The following is a 9,875-nucleotide window of genomic DNA, read 5'->3' on the forward strand; positions in this document are numbered from 1 at the left end:
ATACAGGCACATCTTAACAAACAAGAAAAATCCCAAATAAGCAACCTTAAAACACACCTAACTGAACTAGAGAAAAAAGAACAAATGAAGCCCAAAGTCAGCAGAAGGAGAGAAATAATAAAAATCAGAGCAGAAATAAATACTATTGAAATGAAAAAGGCAGTAGAAAGGATCAATGAGCCAAAGAGCTGGTTTTTTGAGAAGATAAATAAAAGTGACAAACCACTAGCCAGACTTAAAAAGAAAAAAAGGGAGAAAGCTCAAATAAACAAAATCAGAAATGAGCGAGGAGAAATAACAACAGACTCTGCAGAATTACAACAGATTATAAAAGAATACTACAAAAAACTATATGCCAACAGAATGGATAACCTAGAGGAAATGGATAAATTCTTGGACTCCTACAATCTCCCAAAGCTCACTCAAGAAGAGGCAGACAATTTGAACAGACCAATCACAAGGAAAGAGATTGAAACAGCAATCAAAAGCATCCCAAAGAATAAAACCCCAGGACCAGATGGCTTTCCTGGGGAATTCTACCAAACTTTCAGAGAAGATTTAATACCTATCCTTTTCAAGCTATGCCAAAAAATTAGGGAAGATGGAACACTTCCTAACACATTCTATGAGGCCAACATCACGCTGATACCAAAACCTGACAAGGACACCATGAAAAAAGAGAACTACAGGCCAATATCACTGATGAACATAGATGCAAAAATTCTAAACAAAAGTTTGGCAACCTGAATTCAGCAATTCATCAAAAGGATCATACATCATGATCAGGTGGGGATTCATACCAGGGACACAGGGATGGTTCAACATCTGCAAATCAACCAACGTGATACACCACATCAACAAACTGAGGAATAAAAACCACATGATCATCTCAATAGATGCAGAGAAGGCATTTGACAAGATCCAACAGCCATTTATGATAAAAACTCTCAACAAAATGGGCATAGAAGGAAACTACCTCAACATAATAAAGGCCATATATGACAAACCCACAGCCAACATCATACTCAATGGGCAAAAACTGAACGCCATCCCCCTGAAAACAGAAAGAGACAAGGATGCTCTCTATCACCACTCTTATTTAACATAGTACTGGAGGTCCTGGCCAGAGCAATCAGGCAAGAAAAAGGAATAAAAGGAATCCAAATAGGGAGGGAAGAAGTGAAACTCTTGCTGTTTGCAGACAACATGATCTTATATATAGAAAACCCCAAAGAATCCATTGGAAAACTGTTAGAAGTAATCAACAACTACAGCAAAGTTGCAGGGTATAAAATCAATTTGCATAAATCAGTAGCATTTCTATACTCCAGTAATGAACCAACAGAAAAAGAACTCAAGAATACAATACCATTCACAATTGCAACAAAAAGAATAAAATACCTTGGGGTAAATTTAACTAAGGAAGTGAAGGACCTATATGATGAAAATTACAAGGCCTTTCTGAGAGAATTGGATGACGACATATGGAGATGGAAATACATTCCATGTACATGGATTGGAAGAATAAACATAGTTAAAATGTCCGTTCTACCTAAAGCAATCTACAGATTCAACGCCATCCCAATCAGAATCCCAGTGACATTCTTTACAGAATTAGAACAAAGAATCCTAAAATTCATATGGGGCAACAAAAGACCCCGAATTTCTAAAGCAATCCTGAGAAAAAAGAACAAAACGGGAGGCATCACAATCCCTGACTTCAAAACTTACTACAAAGCTACAGTAATCAAAACAGCATGGTACTGGTACAAAAACAGGTGCACAGATCAATGGAACAGAATTGAAAGCCCAGAAATAAAACCACACATCTATGGACAGCTTATCTTTGACAAAGGAGCTGAGGACATACAACGGAGAAAAGAGTCTTTTCAACAAATGATGCTGGGAAAACTGGAAAGCCACATGTAAAAGAATGAAAATTGACCATTCTTTTTCACCATTCACCAAAATAAACTCAAAATGGATCAAAGACCTAAAGGTGAGACCTGAAACCATAAGGCTTCTAGAAGAAAACGTAGGCAGTACACTCTTTGACATCAGTATTAAAAGGATCTTTTCGGACACCATGCCTTCTCAGAGAAGGGAAACAATAGAAAGAATAAACAAATGGGACTTCATCAGATTAAAGAGCTTCTTCAAGGCAAATGAAAACAGGATTGAAACAAAAAGCAACCCACTAACTGGGAAAAAATATTTGCAAGTCATATATCTGACAAAAGCTTAATATCCATAATATATAAAGAACTCTCACAACTCAACAACAAAACATCAAACAACCCAATCAAAAAATGGGCTGGAAACATGAACAGACATTTCTCCAAAGAAGATATACTGATGGCCAATAGGCACATGAAAAGATGCTCATCATCGCTGATCATCAGGGAAATGCAAATCAAAACTACACTAAGATATCACCTTACACCGTCAGAATGACAAAAATATCTAAAACTAATAGCAACAAATGTTGGAGAGGTTGCAGAGAAAAAGGAACCCTCATAGACTGCTGGTGGGAATGCAAACTGGTGCAGCCACGATGGAAAACAGTATGGAGATTCCTCAAAAAATTAAAAATAGAACTACCATACGATCCAGCCATCCTACTACTGGGTATTTATCCAAAGAGCTTGAAGTCAGCAATCCCAAAAGTCCTATGCACCCCAATGTTTATTGCAGCACTGTTTACAATAGCCAAGACGTGGAAGCAACCTAAGTGTCCAGCAACAGACGAATGGATGAAGAAGATGTGGTACATATATACAATGGAATACTACTCAGCTGCAAAACAGAACAAAATCATTCCATTTGCAATAACATGGATGGACCTTGAGAGAATTATGTTAAATGGAATAAGCCAGTGAGAGAAGGATAATCTGTGTATGACTCCACTCATATGAGGAATTTAAAATTATGGACTAAGAACAGTTTAGTGGATACCAGGGGAAAGGTGGGGTGGGGGGTGGGCACAAAGGGTGAAGTGGTGCACCTACAACATGACTGACAAACATTAATGTACAACTGAAATTTCACAAGATTGTAACCTATCAATAACTCAATAAAAAAAAAATATCTCCACAGGAAGGAGGAAATGAGAGAAAAAGAAAGAGAAAGCAGAAAAAAATGAAAACAGGAAGGTTATCAGGCAATTCATTTTAACGTGCTTTCTGGGTTTCATTGTGGGCCTTTAAAAAGGTTGAGCTTGACAGCATTTTACATATAAATTGAAACCCTTTGCACCTAACACACTTCGTTAGGAATTGGTTTAGCATATATTGTGAGACCGAATGGCTGGAAGGGACGCGCAGCACGACGGATTCGGAACATTTTCAAGCAGTTTCTAGTAAAGAGGGACCTGGCTGGTCAGCCCAGGCTCCTCATTTGAGGGCCTTCCCTACGGGGCGAGCACATGGTGGTGGGTGGAGGAAGCACTTCCAGTGGCCGCTGTGGGGACCTGAGGTTGGCCACCCCAAGATATGTCTCTTTGGCATCAGGATTATTTGAGGCTGATTGCTTTTGATAAACTGGGACAGGGAAGGAGGCTCTGAGGAATGGAACTTGCCCTTTGTTAGGACACATTTACGTTTGTAAGGTAAATCTCTATCTGTAAAAGTGCCTCCCTCTCTGTACCAGGAAGAAGAGAGGTGATGACCTTCTCTCTAAAAACTCTTAATCAATACCAAAGGCAAGGACTTAAATCTGCATTTTATTGTGCTAGTCTGGTAACCTCCTGTAACTGACTTTCCTCCCCCTCCCAACGTTGGCATTTCTCAAGGATTAAGCATCTTTCCTTAGGCTAGGAACTGATTGCTGAGCTCACCTGTGACCGCCCAGTTCCAGACAATCGACTTGCCTCCTGCTACGCCCTCTGAGACGGCAGACCATTACCTGCTGTGTCCATCAAGTGCTGTGCTGACAGGGCAATCTTGTGACTATTGTGGGAGGGACATTTCAATCACATGTGAAACACCCTGTTTGGGGGTGTATAACCACTATGTGTACCCCACTTCTTCAGTGCCCTTTCTTCCTTTGGGAAGAAAGGGCCCGGGCCATGGTTCCTCATAAAGCTTTGTTTAATTTTCTCTTGCTATTCTGTCTCATGTAAATTTAATTCATTCTCCAGCCAGACGAACCCACATTTGGGGAGAGGAAATGTCCTCCTCCCCTACAGTTTTGGCGTAGTCGGCAGGATGAAATTTCACTGGCCGGTAACTACTTGCTCCTGGACTGCTGTGGTAGAGAGATCCCGGATCCCTGACGAGAGCCGGCAAGAGGTAAGAGTTCTTACCACGTCAGTCTCCCGGATCTCTGCCTGCAGAGTCCAAAGGAAGCAAGAGTGGTGAGTTTTTTGCTCTAAATTTAGATTAGCAGGAGAAAATGTTGGTGAAGCTATCTTCTTGGATTCAGCGACTCTAGGATTTGAGTACTCACTGGTTGTAGATCCTTTTCCTCCCAGAGATAGACTTTTCCTTGTCTCTGTCTTTTTGTTTGTCATAAGACACAGGCATCTCTATAAGCCTGTTGTCTGGGCTTTTTGTCTTGTTCTATGTCTTGAGAGCTTGGCTTTGAGACCTTTCTGGTCTCCGCCATCGGAGGATGCATGTACCGGCACGAATCTTGGCGGCCAGTCGAGTAGACTGGGGTTCCGGGACACACTCTTTGTCCAGCTGTTTCAGCTCTCGGGGGAGTTTGTCATAAGAGGTCCCAACTGCTTTCATAAGGAGCCTTTGTCGTCTCAACCCTTGTTGCTTGCCTTTACTTTCTTAGGCTATTTTTGGGAGTGAATTTTCTGGATCTCTTTTGGGGACGCCTCTTTGTCCTTGGTTAAGCTTTGGTTGAGTCGCTCTTAAGATCCTACTCGTCAATTCAGCCAGACGATGGATCATTTAAATTCGGACAACTTCTAAATTGGGGAAAAAAATTGTGAGAGCTCTCATCATAATTTTTATTGGTATCTATGACAAAAAGCCAAATTAAAAAAGAAACACGGAAAATGGTAACTAGGTTTAAACCCTGAGTAAGGTTATAATTGAATTGGTGAAATATAAAGGTCTAAGTGTTGATAAGATTATAAATGTTGGAATGCTTGAGCTGATTTTCTTTTTATGAAGAGGTTACATCAACTTTGCCTGAGTATGTTTTAAAATGTCTGACTGGGAATGCTTCCTTATGCAATATTATAAGACTAAGACCTGGTAAGTCCTGGCCATGGGCCCTGTCGCCATGCTGCAGCTCTTCACTGCCCATAGGCCCTGTCCCCATGCTATGTGAATAGAGGAGCACTACTTCCAGACCTTGAGCCCAGGAAGTCTTTCTTTTGACTCCTTGGCTTGCTGAGCCCGCTTGCTTCACCAGCTTGTGAGCTGAAGTTATAGTTTTCCTTGTGCCTTTCTCTTTTTCAAGGGTGGATCTAAATTCACTGCTCCATCGGGAACCTTCTCAGACAGCTGTATGAATCCACGTTTGCTGCCCATGGCTACTCTATGGGGCAAATTGTGGCATTCAGCCTGAAGAGAATCAGTACCTTAAGCCTGAGGGTGATGGAAAATGAATTAATCCATTCCTTCCTGACTCTATCTCTAATAGACAAATTTTACGTGGGCACGGGTCGGCCACTTAAGTCATTAGGACAGCCGCCAAACTCCAAGACTCCCGTGAGAGGTTTCTTTTCCTAAGGCTGGATTGGGATCCATTCCTCTGGCACCTGACCATGCTCTGAACTGCGGGAAAAGTCCCAATTGGGACTCCAGTTCAAGGCAAGTACCAAACTCTAACCTTTGGTTGAGTATGGGAACCCCGTCTTGGGAGAATGGCTCCACGACGCAATTGGGTAGAATGTCCCCCAGACCGGTGGAAAAATTCCTCACTGTTTTTCTCTGTTCTTTGATCTTTGGGACAACTCACCTGGCACTTAATGACTGCCAGACATAATAGGGAAGGTGCACAAGGGATGCAATGCAGGGGGACGCCCCCATCGCCCCTTGCTATAGGAACCCCACAGGCAGAACAAGTAGGATGCTGCCCTAGGTTCAGGAGATTTTCAAGGTAATGGACCCTTTTCTTTCCTCTCTCTTAAAGTGACAGTGACCATTTTTGGGCTCCTTTTGAGCTTTGCAATAGAAAAACAAGGAAATCTTTAAAGTGTCACAGCCTCCACTCCTGGGAGCCCCTACTCTGGTTTCCGGGCCTGATCACCCCGGCAACCACGTGGGGTGCCCTCTCTTGGCGATTGACTCGTTAAGCATTTTAGGTGGCATACTGAGTCGGTTATGAGGATAGGAGATCTGTGATTTATTCTGTGAACTGTCCTGATGGTGTTGTGTGCCCCGGCACAGGCACTGCTGTGTGACCTCTATCTCGATAACCCTTGGGGAAGAGGCCATGAGGGTGAGGCCTGATTTCTTTTCCTTTGTTCTCCAGGCCTTTGCCTCCTGCTTCCCTGCCTGGCTCACCTGTGCTGGCTCAGGGACTAAGTGCCCAGGCTGAGCGGGACTTGACTAAATCTTATAACTATGTCAACACCCGCAATTGGCCTCTGCACACCCGCAATCGGCCTCTGCACCCTTTCTCCAGCTGCTGTCAGTCAGACACTGGCTTTACCGCCACAGGGAAGGCCCCTAAGCATCCCCAGAGACCCACCCTGTGGCTGCGTTCTAACTCCATCTGGGAGAAAACTTGAGGAGTTTCTCTGTGCCTTTGTGATGTAGTTGGACAGGCAGGTCAATCTAGAATGTGATTACGTTAAACCCAGTAACTTCCAACTGTCCTTAGAAAATCCTTGCAAGACTGGAAATACAGCTCTAGAAGCAGTTCAGATTCCACCTAGTTCCTTTATCTCAAAAAGGATTATCATCTCCCCTGTCCAGGAACTACTATCTAGCCCATCACTAATTCCTAAGACTGGAAAAAAAAAAAAAAAAAAAAAGAGGGGAAAGGTCATAAGCGTGCCCTTGCCGAGAAAAAAATCTAGCATCTTGAGTGTCTTCTCCAGAAATATTAGTAAAAAGGCTCAGAACAAAATTCGGATTCATAACTAGGGAGTTTTGTATTGTACCAGATTCATGGAGTGATTGTTAAAACAATGGCTGTGGAAGCGCTGTGTCTGTGTGTGTCTATATGTGTGTGATATTTTTACCCCGGGTGATATGGCCAAAACTAAGAGCTCTGTTTAATTGGATTAAAGTAAGCCCTTACATAAATTCTAAATGCAATAGAAATTAACCCAATGTCTTTTAAGTTAAGATGATATGGATTAATCTTTGGTTAATGAAAGTTTAAGTTTGTTGGTTTGGTTAAAATGTTTGGACATGTCCTCCAGAGCTAACACTGCATATGCAGATATACAGCCTGGGTTTACTAGTCAAATAAGTTCATGTTGTCTGTTAGAAATTTGTCAGCATAATAGCTTTAAATGATAGCTAAATTGTCTAATGTCTCAAAGTTTTTGTGGGTAATCTAAACATAATTATTGGGAACAAATGGTTTAGTTATAAATGAAATAAGAGTTTATAGATAAACTTTTAGCAACAATTATAGTTTATGGTATGTGTATTTAAAATAACTTCCAAAATGTTTTTGGTAACTCGAAATTTTGAAGTTTTGCTAGGTTAATTTAAATGATAAAATTCATTGAGTAACTAGATCATTTCCAAATAAGATATTAGACATTAATCATTAAATGTAAGTTTATCTACTTTTGGCTTATTGTAAAGAGGTTAAAAGCGTTTGGGTCTATTAGAAAGTATGCCTCGTGTTTTATTGTAAAGTGGCATGTTTCTAGAAATTATGAAAAGTGTTTAGAATGTTGATATAAAAGACAATTCGTAATTGCTTAGTTTTTAGTTTTTTACTAGGGTCTGTAAGGGTTAAAAGTTCTAATTAACATGTAATTAAAGCTACTGGAAATTAAGAAGGAAAATGTTTCTGTATTCAAGGAAAGTTAAAATGTATGTTTTCAGTAAAGAGGGTATAAAGAATGGAAATATTTTGTTTGATGGGTTAAGAAAGATAAATTTGTCCTAAAGTACTAGAAAGTAAGAAAGAAAGCATGGAACAAATTCTGAATGCAAAAGACAGTTATAGAAATTCTGAAAAGAGTTTTGTACCTGGTCAAGTTGGCTAAGATTAAAATGAATCTAATTAAGTAAATGGGTTTTAATATGAAAAAGTAAACTGGTGCAGAAATTAGAATTTGGTTTTCTCGCTCAAAAGGATAATTTTCTTGAACTTTTCAGCCTGCTCTAAGTCTACCTAAAAGACAGAAAATCTGTTTTGTTAAAATGATTTCCCATCTTCAGAAAGAGGTCTCTTAAGATTTTGACTGTTTCAGCTATTTACCCTTGAATATTTGTTGTAATTTTGAGTAATACCAGAACATTGTTTCACAGTGAACATTGAACAAGTGTTTTAAAACCTTTTGATATTTTTGACAAAGCTTCTCCCTCAAAAATATTCAAGTCCTGAATAAAGGCTTTTTTTTTTGGCCTGGATGAAGGAAGAGGATTTCTCTGGGGATTTTCAGAGGGCCACTGGGACTTCACAGAGAAATTTGCTCTCTCTTCCTGTAAGGTGGAAGATTCTAAACTAATGAGGCTTATTGGTCTGTTAAATTACATTGGAAGCATTGTCAAATAAGCGATGATAATCTTTCTTAGTTGGTATTATGTGGGTAAATGTTACTGATATAAATGTTCTGAAATTATATAACATTCCTAAAATTCTGATCATCTCCTGCCTATCAGCCATAATTCTAAATATTATTTTAAGGTGTTATATATATCACAGAAATAACCAAGTTTCTCTGTCAATTGTCATTTTAAGACTTTTGCTGTTTACGGTCAGTTGTTTTACTCTGATGCTTTTTGCTTTTGCAAATATGTCTCATCTTTGGAGGAATTCATGCAAAGGACTCTGACACTTACTCTGGAACACAGTTTTCTGATAAACTTTCAGATCATAGAACTGAACTGGGTAAGAAATTACAGAAATCTAATGGCGAAACTGATGACCTCATAAAACTGCTAACAGAAGATTAAGATCAAGAACTGATTATACAGGACTGAATGAACTGAGGATGATTATAAGTTTTTTACGACTTTTGTTTGAAATATTGTTTTTGATGTTTTGCTTTGTTTTCTCAGATTCAAGAAAATCTTTTTCTCTTTTCTCTTGTGCTAACTATGACTTACAGCAATTTGGTGAAATTATACCTTTGTGAGCAAAACTGAAACATTTAACTTTTTCTCTCTACCTGATCCCTCCAGAATTTAGAAACTCTGTGAGTGAGTATGGTTATTTCATGGCAATATAGTCATTTGCATAAGTTCAATAAGAATCTGTTCTCCTTATAACAGGACACATTGGTTATCTTGCCAAAGCTTTGACTGGAATGTCATATTTACAGACTCGGATATGACAATACTGCCTTTGAGGAATAAGATTGGACTTTCTGGAGATAAAGCCACTTGGAAATACGGGCCTGGTACCTTGTTTACAGAGATTCTGGCAATCTTACCTGGTAAGTGAGGAAGCTTGCTTATCTGGTAGATGTAAGGAACCTCGGAATATTTTGGGGGACCTCAAGAAGAGAGACGTCCACCCAAATCTGTAGGAACTGCAGGCAAAATCTGACGGCAAGTCCTTGGCTTGGCTTTTCTGGCCTCGAGAGGCCTTTACGGTTCAATCTGAGATTCCTCATAAAAGAATTCCAGCAAAGCAGATTTAAGAGGCTGTATGATCAATTGGTATTCTTGCTGCACTTATGTAAATAATTGGGCCAAATTTCTTGAAACTAAACTTATATCGCAAACCAACTAGTCTTAATTTGGCTATCTTTGGTAAAAATGAGGGTGATTTTAGAG

This window comes from Equus quagga, chromosome 3, assembly GCF_021613505.1.
Source record: "Equus quagga isolate Etosha38 chromosome 3, UCLA_HA_Equagga_1.0, whole genome shotgun sequence".
NCBI classification, from domain to species: domain Eukaryota; kingdom Metazoa; phylum Chordata; class Mammalia; order Perissodactyla; family Equidae; genus Equus; species Equus quagga.